The sequence below is a fragment of the Anser anser genome, assembly GCF_964211835.1.
Source record: "Anser anser genome assembly, chromosome: 14".
Lineage (NCBI taxonomy): Eukaryota > Metazoa > Chordata > Aves > Anseriformes > Anatidae > Anser > Anser anser.
This window is the reverse complement of record NC_139735.1, coordinates 12,219,010-12,242,097: the sequence shown is the minus strand read 5'-3', so window position 1 is coordinate 12,242,097 and position 23,088 is coordinate 12,219,010. Positions and strand designations below refer to the sequence as shown.

General features: G+C 40.9%; 1 protein-coding gene and 1 long non-coding RNA gene across 8 annotated transcripts in view; one reads left to right on the top strand and one right to left on the bottom strand.

Annotated features, from left to right (window-relative positions):
- Positions 1-23,088, bottom strand: part of LOC310881520 (protocadherin alpha-C2-like) — a 118,622-nt gene that overhangs the window by 1,950 nt on the left and 93,584 nt on the right. The gene's annotated exons all lie outside the window — the stretch shown is intronic.
- On the top strand, positions 2-16,720 carry LOC310881559. Its single transcript, XR_014572445.1, has 2 exons — positions 2-8,311; positions 10,400-16,720. It is a non-coding gene; the product is annotated as an uncharacterized lncRNA (long non-coding RNA).

Genomic DNA, 23,088 nt, shown 5'->3' with positions numbered 1-23,088 from the left:
AGTCAAGAAACAGCAAGAAAAGCTTAAAACATCAGTACGTACAAACACTCACTGAGTATCAGCTTCACATTTGAAAGCTATGGCTTTAGCCTGGGTCTATGCTGACTCTTGGTGGCTTGGCTGCTCATCTGGGCGTTACTGGCTGGTTCACGTCCAAGCTGCTCAGTGCTAGCATGCACAGGTTCTCCCCACATATTGCTCTGGATCCCATGTTGTGCCTTGAAGTATAACTGTTCTCAGTTTTTCTTTTGAATTTGAAGTGCTTGAAATAAGAGATCACTATTTCATACAGGCAAATATAAAGTGAAGTTCTGTCCCCAGCTTTAGGCTTGCACTATGAAGCAAATTTTTAATTTTGCCTCCATGACTTTGCCATGATTGACCCAGTAAGATAGACATTTTTATGTGCGTTTCTCTGGCAAAGATACATATTGAGCATATAGCACAAAGAGATGCAACACAAATCAGGCTCTTTGATAGTCTTAAAACCTGCTTGTTTTCTTTCTTCTTAAACTCTGAAAATTATTTGTAATTTACATAACTCCAAAATTTGAATTGTACCAAAATATTCACTTTAATATTTTAAGTACTTAAGTAACAGGAATTCTGATCAGATGAAAGCTCAGTGCTTGTGCATTGATCCTAAAGCCCTCCAATCTCATGAAAATGTTCTTATCTACACCCTAAAAGTGCAGTATTGACCTGTCACATTTGTAACACTACTAGCCACACATAAATTCTTGCAATACCACACAAACAATGCCAATCTCATGGATCTGATTAAGTCTCGATATCACGCTCTGCATCAGAGCTGTCCAGCTGAACAGGTGAAGATATCCAGTGGGGAAGAAGGGAGTGGGATCAGCATTGCTGCAAGGAAGGGTTGGGAAACGTCACAGAAAGACTGCACATCCCTTAGAAGAGAAGGCTGGACACGGAAAGAAGAAGAAACAGAGAAATCCTAGGTCTCACACTAGTGAAAGATGGGGGAAGAGGAAACAAAGCAGAAAATCTAGGTGGAGATCTCCAGTGTTTTGCCAGACAAGAGGATGCTATTCAGTAAACTTCAGCTGCTGACTGTTCTGCACCCCTGTAATAGCAATGAACAATGTTGCACTTCCTTTAGCAACCACTTCATGAAGTGAGCAGTATCTCCTGATGATCTCCTGAGCAGTATTTCTGGTTCTTTCAAGATTCTTCATCTTCGGTAATGGTGTTCATAGAATTTTCTATGTTATGCAATAAAGCGTATGTTGTGTGTAGACATAAGGCTTTCCTGATTCAAAAGCTAAAGGACACATTTTACTGCTTGACAATTTTTTCTCCTGCCTGGCAGAGAAATACAGTTCTGAAAAGCATGATTCTTCTCATTTTTTTTCATACCTATGCAGTATGTCCATGTTAAGGAGCCAAAGGAATTTGTATACTTGATACATCACCACTGTCTCTGAGACTGTCTGTGTAATAGGTTTGTCATAGGCAATCCTTTTAAAAGAGGTGATATGATTGCTTTTGCAATCTGATGTTTAATCAAGATTTAGAAGAGCTTCTACAATTCTTTTTTCTCTAAGACTGTATTTGATGATGAAGATTTGACTTTGAGTTTATGTTCTTCCCAGGAAATGCAGAAGTATTTCAGCGACCTTAACCTAATCTCCCTAGTCTAAAATATCTTCTTTGAAGTTATTATTAATGTGAAAGTTCCTCTATTTTATCAATTGTAGCTTTTCTGAAAATTTCCTATGACCTTAACTTTCAGCTTCAGGGTTTTTTTTTAATGTTTCTTTTTGATAATGGAAATGTCCTAACAAGCCCTTACTTACTAAGCACATTAATATGAACCAGCTTTCATTTCTGCTTAATAGAGTATTTTGGTCAGGTACCTTTCAGATTGTTTTTATTCCTTTGAGACCATAAATTACAAAGTTGAACATCATGTGTCTTGGCCTATTTCCAAATTATTATTCATTTGTCTCTTCAGCAATACAAAAAACATGAGCTTTCACATCACACACAATAAATTAAGGCCTATTTGACAAATAATACCTTCCTCCTTCCCAAAAAGCCCATGCAGCATTCATTTCAAACAACATTGGCCCAGACCCAATTCTCTTTTTCTGTTCCTGTCTGGAAACAAAACAAAACAAAACAAAACTGCAAACAAACAAACAATCAAACAGAACACTGAAGGTGACTTTAAACCATTTTTGAACCATCCTTGCTGTGGTCAGGAGAAGCCCTGTAACAGTGAATAGCCTAAAAACTGTTTTGAAGTTTTAGGGTTACAACAGCACTCAATGTACCTTATTGCCACCACTGCACAGCCAAAAAACATGTTCTGTTTTAACATGTGCCAGTGTTATTTTTATATGACCATATTCAGTTGGAGATAGAACATGAAGCAATGACAGTGACTTAATATTATGCAATATTTACTTAATATTACCCATTTTACTACACAGTTATGGTAACCTGCAAGAACCATTTAAGAATAGAGGATATCCTCACAGTGCATAATCTTTTTTTTTCCTTGAATGAAAACCCTTGCCAGGCTAACAGGCTGCACGTACACGCCTGCATTACTGAAATCTAATTCAGAACAGGATATTGACCCTTTAATCTGGTTCTGCCCAGACAAATCCACTCACCAGATGAAGTCAGAAACATTTATCACAAATCCATCTGATATAATGTATCCAAACACAACAAACCCATGATATCAACCCTGCAATCAGGATTCTGTTCATCTAAAGACTAAGGGGCTTGCCTGCATTTCTGTGTGTTTTTTCTCCCCAGCCCTTGAATGTTTGTTGCCATACAAAGTAAGCATATTAATACTCCTTAATACTCACTAAGTCAAAGGAAACCAATTATCCTTACAGCTGTGTGGAGAGCTCACATACAAAAAGAATGAGACAGACAGAACGTAATGAGTTAATAGCCATCATTTCCTAGCAGTGAGGCTTCAACAGCCTCCTCAGGAAATTTCACTTCTGCTTGATTTACCTGGCAACATGTGCTTTTATCTGGATTTGCAGGCTGGAAGGTCACAGTTCAGCCGTCCTAAGAGTGCTGTATGTTTAGGTATTTCAGATCAAGAATAAATGTCGTGTACCACCTAGTTTCCAAAGCTCCCTTAAGCATCTCTTCTGTTTCCTATCAGCAGGAATTTAACAACAAAAAACTTTCCACTTGGATGCTATTTTGCATTTAACAAGATTAATTGTGCTTCTCTTGCATGTTTTCTGGATCTTATTAAATGCTTTAAAGTTATTAAATTTGGAGGAATATCTAAATAAAGCAAATTCCCCAGCCATTGAATTTAAAACATTAAATTTCTTCTGACAGCTACATAGGTGGTTGTTTTATTTCACCACATGGCTTACATAAAAGTGCAAAGACTGGCCATTTCTTGGCGTTACTCAAAGGATTACTTTGGAGACTTTCCCCTTCTCCTCTTTGCCTTATTCTCAAGGAATACAGCAGTCTTCATGTTGAATAACCAAATGATTTATTTTTAAAATGAGTGCATGTAGCAGAACTCAAAATCTAGGCTGCACCTGCAGCTCCTGATGCTTCCTTGCCTCTGTGTATGCACACTAAAATGGAAAATGAACTTTTCACCCCTTCCATTTTTTCATACTCTCAAAAGCGTCTCAGTGGACTTTAAATGGAACCTACAACTTCTGAGACTGAGGAATATGAGTCTCAGTGTAGTCCATGTATTCAGCTGTGGGGAAAGGATTTTTAGGTTGTCTTTCAAAATACTTCTTTTTCTTTCCAGTACCTGTTACCTGAAATGCACAGACAGATCTGGATGCAAAACAAAACAAGAAGAAAAACCCAAATCCTAAAATCACACAGCTGAAAGCTTGAACCATTAGAATATGGTGTCTAGCTAGTTTTTTCTTTTCCAGAGGCACTTACAGGTCATATACTGTAGCCCTCCACCTCTCACAGGGCTTGAAAAACATACAATCACAGTCAATAAACACGTGTTCAACAAGTTGTATTTGCTCTGAAACCACCTGATTTCCTACACACAGATAGAAAGCATCATGCAGATGGTATAGGCTTTATGGTCCCAGAAAGGAAGCAGGCTGCAGGTGAGATATGTCAACCCACTGAGCACAGAGCATCTTGTTCGTGTGCTCCAGGAAGTCCTGGTCTCAGCATGCAGGTTTGTCAGAGGTACCTAATTCTCCCAATGCCCTGGGCAGGGAGCCCATGTACCTACTACAAAGCATGGGGTCTCCAAAAGTGAGCCTGTGGGCACTGTAGGCATCTTTTTTTCTTCTTCTTCTTGTTCTTGTTCTTGTTCTTGTTCTTGTTCTTCTTCTTCTTTTTTTTTTCTTAGATGTGATCCACTTCCTAACTTTTGCCACCAAAACAGTAGGCATCCAGTCTACTCATACTCAGAAAGCAATTCAACTCACCTTAAACACCTATTTTTAGCTGCATTGAATTTTCTTTGCTCATTTCCTCTTTCTGCTGGAGCTGTCTTACCTTTGCTTCCTTAACTACAAATAAAGCCTGGACAGCCAATATAAACTAGACAGCTGTGTTCTGGGTAGCTAATGCAAAATGAGATGAATTCCATGCTTGGAAGCAAGCTAAGCATGGCTCAGGGCATGTTGTACTAATGACAATGCCAGAGTGTTAAAAAAAAAAAAAAAAAGTTTGAAACTAATCTCTTTAACAGTGGTTTAACAGTGACAGCCACAAAAAAAATCCTGCGCAACTATCTGCAAGATAAGACCACTTTCTCAGCCCTAATCCCTCCATGGGATTTTCATTTACGCAGGCATTAGCATCTTCTGTTTAGAAATACCTGAGAAAGATCAGCCATGTTGTGATGGTGGCACCATTTCTACCTCTTAGAAGACTGTTTTAGTTATGACTGCAATGGCACAGGTACAGTTTAGTTCTTAAGTGACACTCTGCTGCAAAATTCCAAAGTACAGGTCTGTCACTGAGATTTACAGTGCTGTCTTTCCAAAGGCAGCATTTGTGAATTCACTCAATTGAAGGGTTGGCGTATACCAGCTTGTAAAACCACTCAAGCTCATATGTAAGTGGAACAGTGTTGAAATGCTGAGTGATGGGTACAAACAGACTGAAATTGAGATGTCTTCTAAATGTAGGGGTAAAATGCCTGTTCACAGGACATGGCATCTCTCAGCTCACAAATCAATAGCCCATCAAGCCTAGACAAAAACTGCAGTTTCTATCTCACTAACATTTTTCTCTCCTTTGTGGGGGGTGCACGTGTTTTCTTCCTGTCCTTGCATAGCCACACAGCTCCAATCTGGTGTTTATTAGAAACAGGTGGTGTTCACTCCCATAATGCGAGCTGGCCATATATCCTGAGTGTCATGTACATTGTCTCTACCTCCTATGTCTCTGCTTCTTTCTTAAAGAACCGTTGTCAGAAGAAGGCCAACTTGTGTTAGAACAGATGTGTCCTGATCAAGGGGGAGGAAAGAAAAGCATTTCTGTGCAGCTCTGTCTCTCTGCAGAGACATTTTTGACTGTCTGACATCCTCAGCCAAGACAGCAGCTTGCTTTCTGTTCACTGCTTTGTCCCTGTCTTAAAAATTTTGGTGGCTCATGGACATAGAAGATCATTAGATAAAAGATTTCAACCAAATCATCAATTATTATTAAATTCAAAGGAAACCTTTTAGAATTTTTTTTTCTTTCCTAGTTACCAGAACATGCCAACTAAAGCTGCTGTGAGACTAGGAATAGAGGAATAGCCCATCATTAATCACAGACCCTTCTGTCCCCAGGTCAAAGTAGCAATACGCATTAATTAAATGAATTTATTTAAAATGGAGATCAGGCAATAAGCAGGAAGCAAACTGCAGAGAAAGCTAGTCATTAACCTGATTTCTCCCTTCCCTGCCTCCTCCGCTGATGCTGTACTGACTGCATTTTCTGCCTCTGGCAGGCTTAATGAATATTCACTCTTATAAAGAGCCTGACATTCTGCACTGATTCTGAAGCAGCACATCAAATGCAAACAGTGTGCACTGAAAAACCCGCCCCGTGTCATTTGGAGGATCTCTGCAGACATTTTGACTTCAGTGATCCTCCCTAAGCCTTTTTGGGATTAAAAAGCCCATTTAATTTTTTTTTTGAAACAAACAAACAACCAGCAGCAACAACAAAAAGCAAGCAAAAATCCATCAGCAGCATGATAAAATTATATATATTGAACTAAAAGGAGTGGAAATGATTCAGCCAGAACAAAGTTGAACTGTTTTAACTATCAGTTTGACAAACAATCCTGTCCATCTCTAAAGACAATGCTAATTTGGAATCTTAAAGGAAAAGCAAATAAATAATTCTCGCTTTCTGCCCTCCCATCTGTTTGACCTGTTCTGCACTAATGACTCGTAGATGGGAGGAATGAACAAAAGGTAATCTTTTCCCCACTGAGGAGCCTGTAGCTTTAGCCCACTGCTTGACTTTAAAGTCAGTAACATTAAACAGGGTAATTATAGCACATATGCTGTGGGAGATCCATAAACCCCCACTGCTCCAACATCCAGCTGCAAAGCAGGGGGTAGTCGTGGGGTGACTTCCAGCTCAGTCTCACGTTACTGTCCATGGTGACACTTATTTTAAGTAAAATTACCTATCTCATTATAAGAAAGTAATCTTACACCACTTTGTGTTAAAACAATTGTCTCAGATAGCAAATAGCTCTGCCTGCATATTACGAGATATGTGAAAGCAAACATTGATCTGCTGACTACACAGCCTGCTGTGGCCATGAGCACAACACACAGAGCAGCCTCAAGCTCCTCTCACTCTCTTACCACAAGAAGAGACTTTTCCTCCTATGAAAACATCCGCCTTCTTAGGTAATATCCTTCTACAGCTGTAGCTATGCTGTCTTGCTTCCACAGATATAAACTGTTTGGGAAAGCAGCTAGCTGTTGGTCTTGCTCAGGAGCCAGTTTAAGGCGTTCCTCACCAAAATGAGGACTACACTTTTGTCTGCTGCATCACTGTGCCAGCATGTACACAAGCCCAGGCTTCCCCATGTCACCTGCCAGTCTAATCAGATGCTGGACTCTGGGAGTTGCAGCATATGAATGTTTGTGATGCACTGCAAAGATTTTTAGGGTAAGACAATGACTGCAATCTACAGTAGATGGATTTTTATTTGAGCATTTCACCACATCTGTGGCCCATTGTGATCATTTTTCACAAAACCATAGAATGGATTGGGTTAGAAAGACTTAAAGATCATCTAAGTCTGTCCCACCTGCCATGGGTAGGAACACCTCCCATCAGCCCAGGCTGCCCAAAGCCCCATCCAGTCTGGCCTTGAGCACTTCCAGGGATGGGGCATCCACAGCTTCTCTTAGCAACCTGTTCCAGTGCCTTCATAGTGAAGAATTTCTTCCTAATCCAACCTAAATCTACCCCCTTTTAGTTTAAAACTGCTACTCCTTGTCCTGTCACTACAATCCCTGGTAAAGAGTCCCTCCCCAGCTTTCCTGTTGGCCCCCTTTAAATGTTGGAAGGCCACTATAAGGTCTTCCTAGAGCCTTCTGAGAAAGCTGGGATTATTTAGCTTTCTCTATTCTCAACCTTTTTGCATAGAAGAGGTGCTCCAGCCCTCTGATCATCTTCATGGCCCTCCTCTGGATTCACTCTGATAGGTCCATGTCCTTGTGCTGGGGGTCCCAGAGCTGAATGCAGCGCTCCAGGTGGGGTCTCACGAAAGTGCAGTAGATGAGGAGAATCACCTCCCTCAGCCTGCTAGCTACACTTTTTCTGATACAGCTCAGGATACGGTCAGTTTTCTGATTTTTTTTAAGTTCTTAGTTGAAAACAGACCAAAAAATATAATAAAAAAAGTTTATTTTCACCTTATAAAAGCACTGTAAATGTATGTGGGCAGACAGAGCACCAGCCATCCTGCCCCTGTTTTAATGCATTAAGCTAAAAGGGGAGTGAGTAGTGCAGGAACAGTGCGCTCAGGGCTGGGGGGCTGCCATGCCCCTCCATACCTGGGAAGGGAGCGCTGAGGTGGTGGGGGCAGCAGCCAGGGCCAGCCCAGCCCCTTTCCCCTGACTGGCCTCTCTACCCCCTCGACTCCCCCGGCTCCCTCCCTCCTCTTCCTTCAGCCACTGCCCCTGGAGCTCTTCCAGGGGAAGCCAGGGGGGTGCTGGGGGCTGCTCCTTGTATCCCCCTCTGCAAAAGCGGTTCCCAGAGACCTCAGTGGAGCTCTCAGTATCATGGGTTCATCAATTTAAAATCCAAAATATCTGAAGTTGCCACTGTCTTCCAGGTGAGAAGTTATTTTGCTACATTTGTTGTGTTGGAAAGCCAGCATTGCATTCTAACATGCTTGTTGAGAAGAAAGTGATACAGACTTCAGCTTGAAGAGTAAAACCAATATTAGTATCTGTATTTTGATCACTCACTTGTTTATCACTTATATACAGCAGTGACTCCAGTGTGATCACAATCATACTTAAGAGCTGTTACAATTTACCTTGTGAATCGTTTATAATTCTGGTTATTGGTCTGATAGTAAACCAGCTTCCTAGCAGCTATTAAGGGCAAATACATCCTTCACTACCTGCAAATATAAAACCAGTCCATGGATCTGAAACAAAAAAAAAAAAAACAGAAATCTGGATAGGAAATGCAATGCTCATGGAAAGCTTAAATTTTGTGTATAGGATCCTGTTTACCCATATCAGCTCTAATTTCTTTTGAAGTATTTTTCATTTCCTGTTGTGACCATGTGCTTATTGAATTGACACAATGGGCCTGCATAGTGTATTGCAAATGAGTCCAGCACAACTCTCTCTGCTCTACGAGAAACTCAGACAGGAAATAATTCATACAGGTGGAAGCAGGAAAGGCAGCAAGGCAAGCTCAGCTTTATTCTGTGTTACTACAGGAAGATATAAGACCTTCCGCCTTCCATTCCACATTATAGATCAATGGAGAACCAGAAAATTGTATAGGTGGAGTTCAGTAAAGGAGGACAGAGCTTCCACTACAGAAAGAGTCACCTCAGGTGAACACAAAGAGGAAAAAATTGTGAGTCCTATGGATGGAGTTCCAGATGACCTACAAAAACGTGGACCCCACACAAAATCCTCCATCTATGGGGATTCATGGCTTTCTGCCACCTTCAGGTCAAACCTGATGCTATGTAGCCTTCTCAAATGCACTGAACTGAACATATTAGAGCAGCAAACAGCTGCCCAGGCCTCTGCTGAGGGCTGATTTTAGGACTGCTAGGTGACACATCCCAAAAATTTGGACTTGGAGAGAAATCTATAAAAACTGTGATGTCTGAATTGTGGCTCAAACCTCACTCTGGAAATGACCAGGATAGAGGTGGCATCCTGACTGTTTTCAGATGACTGGTGCAGTAGGGGGGGTGTTGGCTCTGTTTAGAAAAATGAAATGTTGCAAAGAGAACAAAAGACATTTCAGAAGACAAAGCTCCAAACAACAGGAACAGATCTTTGCACTGCCTATTCTGTATACAACAGGCCCACAGAGCATCCTAAATCCCGCTGTGAAGGTGAAAAGGAGGACGCATTTGCTGGCTGGTGCTGCAGTATGTAACTCAGATCTGCAGACAACCACCCCTTCTGTTTGCTGCTTAGAACACAGATACAGTGGTCATATGGTCACCTCCTGCCACTGGAGGCCACTCTGCTTCTATGGGGCAATCACAGGATAAACAGTATGGAACTACAGCCACCAGAGCCACGTTCTGCCTTAGCCTCTACCTCTATGGCTGGCTGTGATTGCTTCCCCAAAGAAGGAAAATTTCAGGTCAGGGATCTTCAGGTTAGCTGAAGGCAAGATTAGATGTTCTCTTGGCATTGGATCTCCTGGTCAGGAATAGCTTGTTTTTAATCGTGTCCACCTTACAGAATGAACACAAATGAAAGCAAATTCAGCTGAATTTGGTCCCCTTCCACAGAACTGTTGACCACATACCAGTCTTTACAGCTGTGAAAACCTTCTGCAGATAAACTGACTTTATCAGTCCATATCCCTGTTGATGCAGAAGGAAGAAAGAGCCCATCACAGCTGCCAAAGCCCAGTGCTAGTAGGTAAAAGAGAACCCTCACTTGATAACTGAGCACAATTTATAAAAAGGCAGTAACTATGGAAACCTGCAGCATCAGTTTTAGTCTTTTGAATCAGAACCTAATTTTAGCCAAGTAATTGGATGATTGAAGTGGTAGTGAGGACACATTTATTTCAGTACTTTCAGAGGCATCTATTTTAAACATGAATGAATGTGTGAGCTTCAGCACTTACAGAGGATAGCATAGTAATGGACACCTAAGAAGTGGTCTTAAAAGATAACTTCTTTCTTTTTCATATCACCTATGTTTAGCCTACAGATAGCCTTCTATGGTGAGATGACTAGCTGGGTGGATGACGAGACAGCAGTGGATGTGGTCTACCTTGACTTCAGCAAGACACTGCCTCCCATAATATTCTCATAGACAAGCTCAGGAAGTGCAGCCTAGGTGAGTGGGCAGTGAAGTGGATTCGTAACTGGATGGATGGCAGAGCTCAGAGGGTTGTGCTTCGTGGTGCAGAGTCTAGTTAAAGGCCACTGTCCCCTAGGGCTCGATACCAGGTCCAGTGTTGTTCAACTTATTCATCAATGACCTGGACAATGGAACGGAGTGCACCGTCAGCAAGTTTGTTGATGACACAAAGCTGGGAGGAGTGGCTGATATGCCAGGGGGATGTGCTGCCATTCAGAGGGACCTTGACAGGCTAGAGGCTTGGGCTGAGAGGAACCTCATGAAGTTCAACAAAGGCAAGTGCAGGGTGCTGCACCTACCGAGGAATAACCCCAAGCACCAGTACACGCTGGGGGCTGACCTGATGCAGAGCTGCTCTGCAGAGAGGGACCTGGGAGTCCTGGTGGACAGCAGGCTGACCATGAGACAGCAATGTGCCCTTGTGGCCAAGAAGGCCAACGGGATCCTGGGGTACGTTTGGAAGAGTGTTGCCAGCAGGTCAAGGGAAGTGATCCTCCACCTCTCTTAAGCCCTGGTGAGGCCACACCTTGAGTATTTGAGCATTGTGCCCAGTTCTGGGCTCCCCAACACAAGAGGGACATGGAACTACTGGAGTGAGCCCAGAGGAGGGCTACAAAGATGATCAGAGGACTGAAGCACCTGTTGTATGAGGACAGGCTGGGAGAACTGGGCCTGTTTAGGCTGGAAAAGAGAAGACTGAGGGGAGACCTCATCAATGTATATATATATATTTGAGGGGAGGATGTCAAGAGGGTGGAGCCAGTGTCTTTTCAGTTGTGCCCAGCGACAGGACGAGAAGCAACAGGCACAAACTTTGTTGGACTCCATTATCCTTGTGGGTCCCTTCCAACCTGGGATATTCTATGATTCTATGAAGTACAGGAAGTTCCAGCTGAATATTAGAGGGCATTTCCTTACTGTGAGGGTGACAGAGCCCAGAAACAGGTTGTCCAGAGAGGCTGTGGAGTCTCCTTCTCTGGAGATCTTCAAAACCCGCCTGGATGTCATCCTCCACAACGTGCTCTAGGTGATCCTGCTTGGCAGGGGGGTTGGACCAGATGATCTTCAGTGGCCCCTTCAAACCTTGGCCATTCTGTGATACAGACCTCAACCATTCCTCTTGGTTCCCATCCCACCAACGTAAAGCGTTGTAATTCCCCAGCTAGATGACTGCAGTGTGAAGCTTTCTGCTTGGAACTTCCTTCCAGAAACCATGCAAAGCTTCAGAGAGTGGACAGTGCAGTGTCTTCTCTCTCAGAGGCTGGAGGTGACTCCATGCTCTGAACATCAGAGTTGGAACCTGTTCCCTGGCTCCCTGTGGATCTCATCACAAATAAAGATAATTTTACTAGTATTTTGTGGATTACATTTGAAACTGGCCATTTCTCTATCTGGACAATAAAGGAAAGAAAGGGTACTAGTACTGTTTAGTTTGGTTTGGTTTTGTGATCCTCAAGGAATTTTTTCATTTCAAAAGCAAATTATACTATACAGGTGCATAAAATCAATTTAGACCTACAAAAACATTTAGCTGAGCTACTCTGACTAGTTTATCACTGAATCTCTATAAACGTTGTCCTCCTCCAAAAGGCAGCTAACTAAACAGTCAGCAACCTGCTCTAACAGGGGGGTGTTACCTTCCATCCTCCCTGTGAAGATGAAGATGTTGCAGGCCTCAAAACAGACTCTGCCAAGCACAGCACTCATTCCTGTCCCCAGTATGTATCTCACATTAATAGCTTCCTATCATATCCTGTTAGGATCACATCTCATTATTATTCTTTTTTACTGATATGGGATGAATGGAGCTAATAATATTTCATGCCAGCAAGAAAGGAATCTTAATTAAATGTGATGGGTAACTGCTAATACAATACGATAAGCCTCCTGGATAAGCACGCTACAAAATTTCTCTATTTTTCAGAATCCTTCATTCTCCAAGAAGATGGAGGTGACCTTGTGTAGGCTCCCTACATTCATTCTCCTACTGCTTGGCTCTTTCAAGTAGAAGCAAAGCTTATAGTTCAAGGCCTTTTTCTTGGGCTGTAAATAAATCCGGATATTATGATCATTTATGGTCTTCTGGGCCTTTAAACCTTTAGAGGAGATTATTTTTGTACTGAAGAGATGAACCAGACTGACTGCCCTGGGAGCTGGGAGTCTGGACCTATCATATCATGGCTATAAGCCTTCTACTTGTTTGCATTTCCCTGCAGCCAAAGGTGTCCTCTCTTAACTGAGAGGACAGTACCTGCTTTAACTATATGATGAACCATATGATAAACACATCAACAGATGTGTATCTGTATAATCCTGCTGAATTTAATAGATCTGCATGAAGTTCTGCTCTGCCTGTTGACAGCCAATTTGAATGCATTTATGAGCCTCCTAATTTGTTCAATGCTTTATTCTACGTGATCACATACAATGAAATCGCAAACTGATAGTGATGTTCTGTAAAGGCCAAAATATATTTAACAGTGATTACTTGCAGGGGGAATAATGCACAATTACATGCATGGAATATTAAGATATGATTATCTAAGTAAACGTGAGATCAAAGTTGGCAGTTACTTGAATTGGAGTGGAGGGCAGCACATTGCAACAGTCATTTTAAGAAAAGTTGCTGATCCCTTCCATCACTGTCTCTAGGACTACACTTCCTCAAATGCTCATCAGATGGTAACATAAAGTCTTAGAGGCTTAACACTTATATTGTAAATAATTATCTGTATATAAAAGTGGGTAGAGTCAGTAGAGTCATCTCCGTTAATGTTTGATTCCTGTAACTTTTTCAGAATAGAGTTCTCACAATCCCAGTTAATAAATTACCTACTTTATATTTTATTTGTTTAGTTTTTGATTTTATAGCCCCAATCATGCTTTAAGCCAAGAATTGTTCCTTCAGTGGAACAATTGGAGAAATGGATCAGGCTTTTCTTCTCATTGAAAATGATGCTAATTAATTGCTCATTTGCTAATTAACTCTCTTTCAAGAAAGGCACTGCTCAAACAGTTTTAGTAACATATCAGAAAGGTGGTTTTTTTTTTGTATAATATGCCTGCCATTTCACTTATCTGAAGGAAATAGTAAAAATGGAAGAACTGGCTTGAAATGAACATGATCAAATCTGGGAAATGAATTCATTAAATGTAATGGCTGTCTGAGAGCAAAGTAAGGAAAATGAACTTTATTTCTACATTAGTGCTTAAAGGAGGCCGAGTTTGAAAAAAAAATCTTGTCCTGATTAAATTTGAGAATATTCATGCTTCTTATAGTTGTGATTCTTTTAAATCAGAAGGCAGGGAGAAAATTAAACACAGACTGTATCTTGATTGATAGTATGGTTACTTTCATTCCAGGAAATGTGTCACATGTCCAGGTAACTAGGACAAGCTGTCAGAGAATAGAGACATTTAACAGGTCTTAACAGTTGTGGAGGCTAAAAGGTGATATTATTGAATCCTTCACATGAAAAGGAATTTTAAATTACCATCTGTTAGGACCTACATATAGAAACACTTTAACACTGAATTAACCTTTAAACTTTCACTTTCCCATTGTAACTGTGTGTATATACACACATGTGAATATGCAATTGGTCTCTGACTAGCAGACTGAGGGCTCTGCAAGGCTCTTCTTCAGAAAAGAAACTGGTGATGATGGTACATGCACTGATATATTCTCTGCATAAATTGTGGCTTGCTACTACCCACAGTAGTTTTGGACAAAGGTGAACATACACGATGCAGAGAGAATGGTTCTTTCAGGAACTCCAGGCCAAATCAGATGCTTACAGCTCAGGAACACTTTAAAGACTGATTTGCCATTGGAAAAATGAGGTGAGACCACATTATTTGTAATTTCATGAAAACCATCTGCAACCAGGTCCTCCTGTACCAGTCCTTGCACTTCCCAGAATAGACCAAGCCCTCTCCCACCACAAAGAACATCCCATGCCAAATTCGACTTTCCCAGCATCTTTCCTCAGTCTCACCACTACCAGGTCAGGTCATGGCAGAATGTGGACTCATTACATTATGAGGTCTGTATCTGGAATAGTAGCTTGGTGGGTATTGTGTCCCAGTGTTGTAATCCATACAGACCGTTCAAGTCCATGGGGTTTGATGCATGATGAAGCTCACACATCAGATCACATAATGATAAATGCATGTTCCTGCCATACCAGGGAAAAATGTTCTCCCACTCAGGGATTTCAGGTGCCAAGCAAACCAGCTCACCAACCAGACCTCTACATCAGCTCACTACATTTGGTGTACAAACTGGCAGCAGCAGCAATTCTTCATTGCAAAGGTGTGAGACCAGCAGCAGAACCTTGCAGTTCTATAAAATGGGATTTTTGTCAGTTCTATCAATATATTCCCTCATAGGAATTTTTTTTTTTTTTTTAAAGCAACTTCTGCAGCAAAAGGCTATTGTGCCTGGGCAGCAGCAAAAGGAGTTTTTCATTAATCTTAATATGCTTTGTCTCACTAAACACTAGGTGTAAATGCCTGCAGTCTTCACATTTCTTCATATTGTCCTATGATCCATGACTGGAGCACTGAACCTAAGTGAAATGTCACACCAGACTTGAAGAAGAAATGGCTTGGTGTAGACAGCAGAAACACAGATCATGACAACAAGGAGGAAGAAGCTCTATTTATATCTCTTCTTGCTGACACATGGAAAAGCAAACACTTCATTCAAGCATTCATGCAGCTGCTCAGTGGCTGAAATTTCTGCAGTGGCTTATAGACTGGAGGAAGTGCAGTAAAAGCACATTTATCGTGTACCAAGGAGATGTGACAGTAAAGGGATGCTTAAAAATGCTGTGTGTGATCCAGTTCATTCTACTCATCAGAGAGGCACACATGTTTATGAATTTTATATTTTATATTCATAAACATGTGTGCATATTTACTGAAACTAGCACTAAATTTTAATACCTCTTCCTGTAAAAGCAGCATAATCCTGCATGCAGATCTTAGGCAAGCAGCTATTGACATTTTTTGCATCAGCAATTATCCAATTTGTGTATCTAGTGAAACAACTCAGTGAACAGGCAAAAAGATTTGTATCTCTCTGTGGATGAGCAAATCTGCCTGTTACTCACAGCTGATGTGTCAGCCTTCAGAAGGAGACAATACATGGAGAGAGGACAAACATTTATTTAGGTTCAGTAGCAAATACTGATGTGAGTTGTATGGCCCTGTCTGGAACAAATAGCAGAAAAGAATCATCATGGCTTTACTTTTGGGGAAAGCTTTTCCTTTGACACATAAATATTTTTAGAGCTGCAGATACAAAATTATTAAAAAAAAAAAAGTGAGAAGGGGGGCAAACAAAGTGACAACAAAATAACTGTTCATAAATACTGAAAATAAACTGTGAATTGCTCAGCTGCTTTCCTCAGGGCCTCAGTCACTCACCAGCATATACCAAATGGTGCCAGTTGGGATGATTTTTCCCATACTGAAGAAGCTGAGATAAACTCACTGATCCCAATCAATACAGGGACCCAAATTCACCTATTTGGACAACTACGCCTGCTCCTGCACGCAAACCCGCAGAGTTTTCTTAAGACAATAAAAACTATTTTCCCCAACTATAATAACTTGGGAATCCGTTCATATACCCCCCAGATATCCTTCCCACTTCTTCTCCCTCTTGAGAACCAGCTTTGTTTTAGTGTCTGTTTGCAGAAGCTGAACTGAATCACACTTCCTTTCACCTCATCTGCAGTGATCACTAGCCTCCCTGCAGGTTTTTTGCTCTGGGTAAAGCACAGAAGTTGCATTACTAAACAAAAGCTATAAGCAAGTGGCACTGCCATCATCTGCACACACTGAATGGAGTCAAGCTTGTCCCCCTGTAACTATTGTAATCGCAATTCAGTAATGTAAGAATATAAACTGCAGCCTGAGCTTTCTCATGCAGCTTCTTCTGCCTGTGTGGGTTTTTTGTGTCTCCAGCCTTTGCACCATGTAATCTTGTCATGCCTGTTCATCCTGCTTATTCTCACAATATTTGTCACTATGTAAACATCAGTAGTTCTGCAATTATATGAGAATCTCAGGTTTCACAATGAAAAAGTTAGTTTTGCCTGTTTATGCAACAGAAAGCAAATAAAATAAACATTCTTTGTGTTTCAAAAAAATTATGTTTTTTAATACAATTTTTATTTGAGGTTTATGTTTTGAGTGTTTGGGATTGTCAGCATAGGACTGACCCAATGCAATTTCATGGTCTGTTTATCGTATCCTCTACTACATCATGCATTTAATAACAGGTGCTCTCCTGTACCCAGGCATCTGTGGCAAACAGAACGTGCTATGTAGAGCAACTGCTGAAGAGAAATCAACTGCTTATATAAATTTATTTTCTGTTGATGAAGAGCTCGTGTCTCTGAATCAGAGTCGAGTAATCAATAATCACGGTCTGCAAGGCAGAAAAACACCTTATGATGGCTTCCTTCAAATCTGTGCACTGGTTTCTTGATTCTTTTTCAGCATTCCAGTATTATGCTCCTTCCTAAAGGCTGTGTGGAGCAACTCTGTTATGCTGCATAACTGTATCTGACACTTGACCTGAATATGTTTCTCCCGATTAGGCAGTGACATTCTCATCTGGAAGCTCCGTTTGTACATCCAAACTGTTATCTCAGCATAAAGGTGTACCCGAGTTATTCTGAAATCCCAGTTGAACATTTGCTAGGATATGCTCTCTGCATCTCAAAAACATCAGTAATTACTATAATTTGGGAGCTATCATCTCCAGACTCCACTGCAACTTATACCACCCAGCCTATGTGACTTGAAATGATGGGTCTGTGTGAAGAGATGGGTGGGACTAACTTCCACACTGCAAATAACAATGAGATTTTTTTTCTTACGGCAACCTCAGAAGAGAAATAAGTAACACATAAATAGGAAGCAGCTAGTGGCTTGCTAGACTTGATTCTTCCAGGTCAGAGATGACCTGCCTGGGCAGGTCTGCACAGGAGGGAGAAATTCCTTCCAGCACTTGTCCTCTGCAGGTAAACAGGAGACCTCACCAACAGGTGCAACCATTGGTCACTTTTCAGAAATACTAAAATATTGCCCCTATTTTGTATAACTTTGCTGTGTTATACATTTTCACCATAAGAATTGCATAGCCTCAGAACACATGTTCAGTATGTAAAAAAAATACAACGCCACTTTTCAGAGTGAATAAAGGTCATTTAAAACACAAACAAGCCTTTCTTGTCTCCTCAGTTTCCCTGTCAAAGTAGAAGTACTTAATGCAGAGCCTCAAAGGCCACAAACTCAGTATCTGTCAGAGCAGAAAGCAAGCTCTTTCTGCTTGGAATACCTCCTCAGCAGTTTCAAGAAATACGTCTTCACCAGTTTCAAGACTAATAAATTGGCATCTGAGCTGACCTTTAACCCAACATACAAGGTGAGTCCAAAAAAAAAATCAAAGGAAAAGAAATAAAAATGAAATAATATTTAAATGAAGAGTTCAATGAGTTTTTTTTTAAATCAAGCGATATTTGGATGCTTAACTACTTATCCCTGTATATGGGACTGGTAATAATTAGCTTTCAAGCAACTTCTCAATTATAATGTTCTGCCCAGCTCAAAGGAAAGGCTATTGTCATTAAGCCCAAAAGGCAAAACATAGATTTAATTACTAATTTCTTTGATCCCCATCCTGTACCTTAAATGTAGCTGTAAGACAAGTCCAATGCAATCTTTTCCACTTTTGCCAGAACCCATCAGAATATTACCCAAATGTCAGGCAGTAGTATCAAAGACTGCTGAAATGTTTGAAAAAAACAATAATAGTTTGGACATCTAGGCAGTTTGTATCTCTAAGGCAAGACATCAACAAGACTGGTCAATCCACACTCCATAAATGAGTTAAAAATATGAAAAAAATACAGGTAACTAGGACTCTCCAAACAGCATTTAAATTGCCTCACCACAGCCTCAGGGCTTTAGTTCTTTAACACAAGCGGGAACAGGTAAGAAGATGACTGGTCAACCCACATAAGGAGGGAACAGTCACTTGAGCAGTGAGCTCAATTCCTTTGCTTTCCACAGAAAGCTCAGCCTGAACATACACCTAAGGTTTTCACTCGTTCTGAGGATTCAGAAGAGAACTTGAGGCAGGATAACCTGTACATTTCAGTGCAAACAGAAAACAATGAGACTTCACATAAGTCCTGGTCTCATGGAAGTCCTAGTCTAGGACTACTCTTAGAGCACGGGATGTAGTGGTACTCTGTGTGTTACACGAGTTCAGTGGTTCACAGATGCAGTCAAGAAGGGCATGCCAATGCACGGCTGAGACACCTAGCCATAAGCAGAGTCAGTCATCTGTCTGCTGGGACTGAAATTCTCTGTGCTTGGAAAGGAATCCCTGAGGGCAACAAGGCCACTACAGCTTGGGGAGGACAAGCAGCAAAATCTGTGGTTCAGAGAGAACAAAATCTAAATATGTCCTGTGCTCTCCATGCAGATCTGTCCACTCTTTCAAGTAAATGGCAGGATTACAGAAGAAATCTTGTGGACACGTATATGGAGAATTCACCAGATGTGAAGGACTAATATACAAGCATCTTCTCTATACTGAGAAATCATCAGAAAATGTGTAGCTAAAAGGATTAATGGCACAGGAAATACAGGGGATGCAGGCAGGAACTCTGCTAATTTTTTTTTTTTAATTTTTCAAGAATTTGGTCTTCATTGTCTACCTGCATTTCTCTAATATTTTATCTGCTCTTTTCTTCTGTTTTTGTCTGCCTTTGGATTGTCATTTTTGTCTTGTGGTTGGGTGTTGTTGTTTTATTGTTTTTCTTTTGAGTAGCCCCAAAGCTGAACTAGAAAGCCATATGTGCTGACTGCTGCAATGCTGATCCATACTTGAGGCTGTGCAGAAGCAAACCAGGGAGCACAACTGGGAGAAGCATTCACTATTTTTCCAAGTTTACTGGAATATGCAGGGGCAATGCATGTACATCCAAGTACAGGGTAGATGTAATCCACCTGTATCTCCCCTCTAATTTCAGAGACCATAGTCTCCACTGCTGGAGTTCTATGATCTTCATGCAAATATCTATTCAATATTCTAGTTCATAAATGTATTTCAAAAAATAACATATTTTAGCAGAATTAACTCTGTCAGGAGGTTACTATACTTTTCAAACTCATTATCAAAGCTTCATTTTGGACATAGTATCTCCTTCATTGTTTGTGTTCTTCATACTCAGATAAATGAAAGTCCTCATCTTCCCTTTTCTCTTCATTGTCTTTTATGATTAACTCTACAACAAGATCAGTTCTTGTTTCCTCTTCCTGTCATGTTTTCACAAGGTTCTTTCTCTACAAGCACAACAGCCCTTTGTTCTGAAGATGCAGTTCCACCCAGCTGAATCAAGGCTAGTCTGCAGTATCCCTACCCCTCTCATTGTGCCAGTATTAGTTCCCAGCAGCAGCTAATTGAATTGAAACTCAAGCCTACGCAAATCCTTTCAGGCAGAACAACTTCTTGAACCAGCCAGTTCTACTGTCAGAGAAATGATGCTGATCTGGGAGACGACTAGAATATATGTCAAGAACTAAAAGAAAAAGCAGTACCCAAAATCCCAGACTCGGACTGGTGTAAATAGATATGGGAGTACACAACGCCCATCCATTTGGTTCACACAGCCTTCCTGAAATGCAGGTGAGCTCTTTCCTGCTGCAAGCCTTCCAACTTCCCTGCTGGTTGCCTCCATACCTCATGGGATACAAGCTGGGTAAGAACAGGGAAGTATTCCATTGTCCCAGAGTTGAAAACTGACTATTATAACAAATTACCTGCAGTAAGCCTGTAACACAGGTTGTACTACAGACATGGGAACAGATCAGCTTCCCTGTCCTCCCTCCAAATGCTCCTTTGTGCAGCTTCTCTCCTCCTTCCCCTATACTGCAGCACCTACCACAAAAATAACAAGAATAGCAGCAAAAATCTGTCATGCTCAAGATATCTATGTGCTTCACAAAGCACAGGGTTTTAGTTTGGTTTCCTAGCAACTCTGTTTGGCAGCGATTTTAACTCTAGTTAACATAGGCTTGTTGCTGTTCTTCTCAAATGGATGCTCTAGATTCTTTAACTACCTCCTTCTCTCTTCTTTAATATTAAAATGGAATGTGCCTGAAGGCCCTCCTGGAAGATTAGTGAAAGCAAACCATGCCCCAGGCAGAAACACCTGCATTTCACTTTTACCTGCATCCTATCCTCTGATGATTTTTCATCTACATGAAGGAACTGTGAAGAGTTCTTAAGCTAGTGTTCAATTCATATTAACCAGGGGAAATGAACAAATGGAAGGAAAATCTGACTATTAGAGTGAAGTTATTAAAGATCTCCAGTCAGAACTGACCTCACATCACAGATATGAAGGACCCAGATGCAGTTTCTGCAACATCTGTTACAAAAGCTTGACATCAGGGAATGGCATAGAGAGAAATACCAGGCAAGAAAAAGGAGGTTAATTGTGAACCTTGATGAAAATTAAGCTTTTAAAATTGTATTTGTTATATAATTTGGAAAATTCACAAAAATGCATCCAGAAATATACAGTCATAGCATTGGTATGCTATTGGATAGATATTTTACACTGAGAACAGTTACAAAGTTGACAGAAATGTTCTGAGCTTCACATCACGCTGTTTCACAAATGGCCTCAGACAAGATCAGAAACTGACCTGCATGGATTTGCCCTGCCTGACCCACTAGCCTCCCTGCTAGGGCTGCCAATTAGGTTCATCTTTGATGTTGTTCCCTCTGATGGGGCAAATTGCCAGCAAAGAACTGGATTAGGACTGGATTAGGATCATCAAATTATTTTGTCTGTCAGCCCAGAGGTGAGTAGTTCTCTTTCCCATTAACAGTTCTCCCAGACAGATCACGCTGCAGTTTGAAAAGTCTGTACACTGAGATGGATATATGGATTTACAGGTTGGACAAACAGAAATGTATTTTGTTCTTTTGTTTTGTCTCCAAACTTAACTGCTGAAAATATGAGTAAGACAGGGATCTGAAGTGGACCACAGCATTCTTCATGGAACTCTCTAACCTTGCTTGCCCCACAGAAAATACACTAAATTAAAGCAGGAAAGAAAGCAAAAGGTGATTTTGTTCATGGTGCTTTTTTTCTTACAACTGCAGCAAAGTCTTGGAATAACTGAGGCAGATAATCTGAGACTAATGTTATTCATTTATTATAATTCCTCCGTTTCCAGCTATACATGGGAGACTGCTACCTACCTGGCATAAATCTGCAGCAAGAACAGGTAATTTTTGCCATGAGGAGATGACATTACACACAATAACTGGAGAGAACAAATCCGTTGGAAACCTACTGAGTATGGTGGTGCTAGCACACTCCTCCTTTTACCCCACTTCCACTGATGGCCTATGCATGACACAGCTGCAGGATTTTTTTTTGTTTGGCTTATCCTCCATATGAGACTGAATACATTTGATTTTAGGCATTTGGAAAGGACAGTGCCTACAGTTACAGTCCGTCCACTTATACTGTGTAAGATGGCAAGGGGAAACAGAAACGGTGTGGTGAACACTGAAGACAAAGTATTTAGTTACTGTAGTCATTAATTATGACTACTTACACACCACCAGAGCCACACATCCTTATTCACCAACAAAATGAGGGCCTCTTGCTGCTGGGAGTACGGGAAAGTAATACAGCATGGAATAGTGAAAAACTGAGGGCAGGAGGGAGGAGAAAGTAATTTCCAACCGCAGATGCTGAGATGTGTTTAATGTGTTATGTTCCTCAGTGATGAAAAATCCAGTCTGATTTTGTGTATTAAATGCAGTTATGTAAGGTCTGCAGGCAGTGTTTGAAGGAAAGCTGGGAGAGGAGGTTTTCATTGTGCATTTTTCATTATTATGATAATATTTTAATTCAGGTTTTTCCGTTTTTCCACCACTGCCTTTGTTAAAGCTCCTCTAATTTTATTGTTAGAGGTTTCTGCTCTTCTGTTAACACCAGCTATCATATTCAAGTTATTAGGTATAACAAAGATATCAGAAAATCAAATCATTAGAATTAGAGAAGGTTCAGGCATTCCTTGATTGTTTTTGAGCCCACTCCATGGTTTCTTGATTTCCAAGTGCCTCCCAATGTGTTAAAAATCTGAATGTGAAAAACCTGCTGAAATTACTGGAAGACCAGAGCTTGCCACTTGGAAATAATTAGGTATTTCTTTTTCCAAATTTGAATAACCTAGCTGAGCAGGCAACAGGCCAAGGAGGTGTGATTACAGGATAAGCAGCTATAACCTGAGGCCAGCTCTAGTCACTGCAGGGAGGAATGCAAGAAGGAAGGAGGGGACCTCTCCTGCTCTTGTCTAAGTGAGCCTAAGGAGATTAAGTGCACAATTAGGTATTTAATCAGTGCCACTCCTAACCTAAGCAGCAGCCTGTCTTGTGTGTGATTCAGTATTATATTCCTGAAATTAAACTTCTACA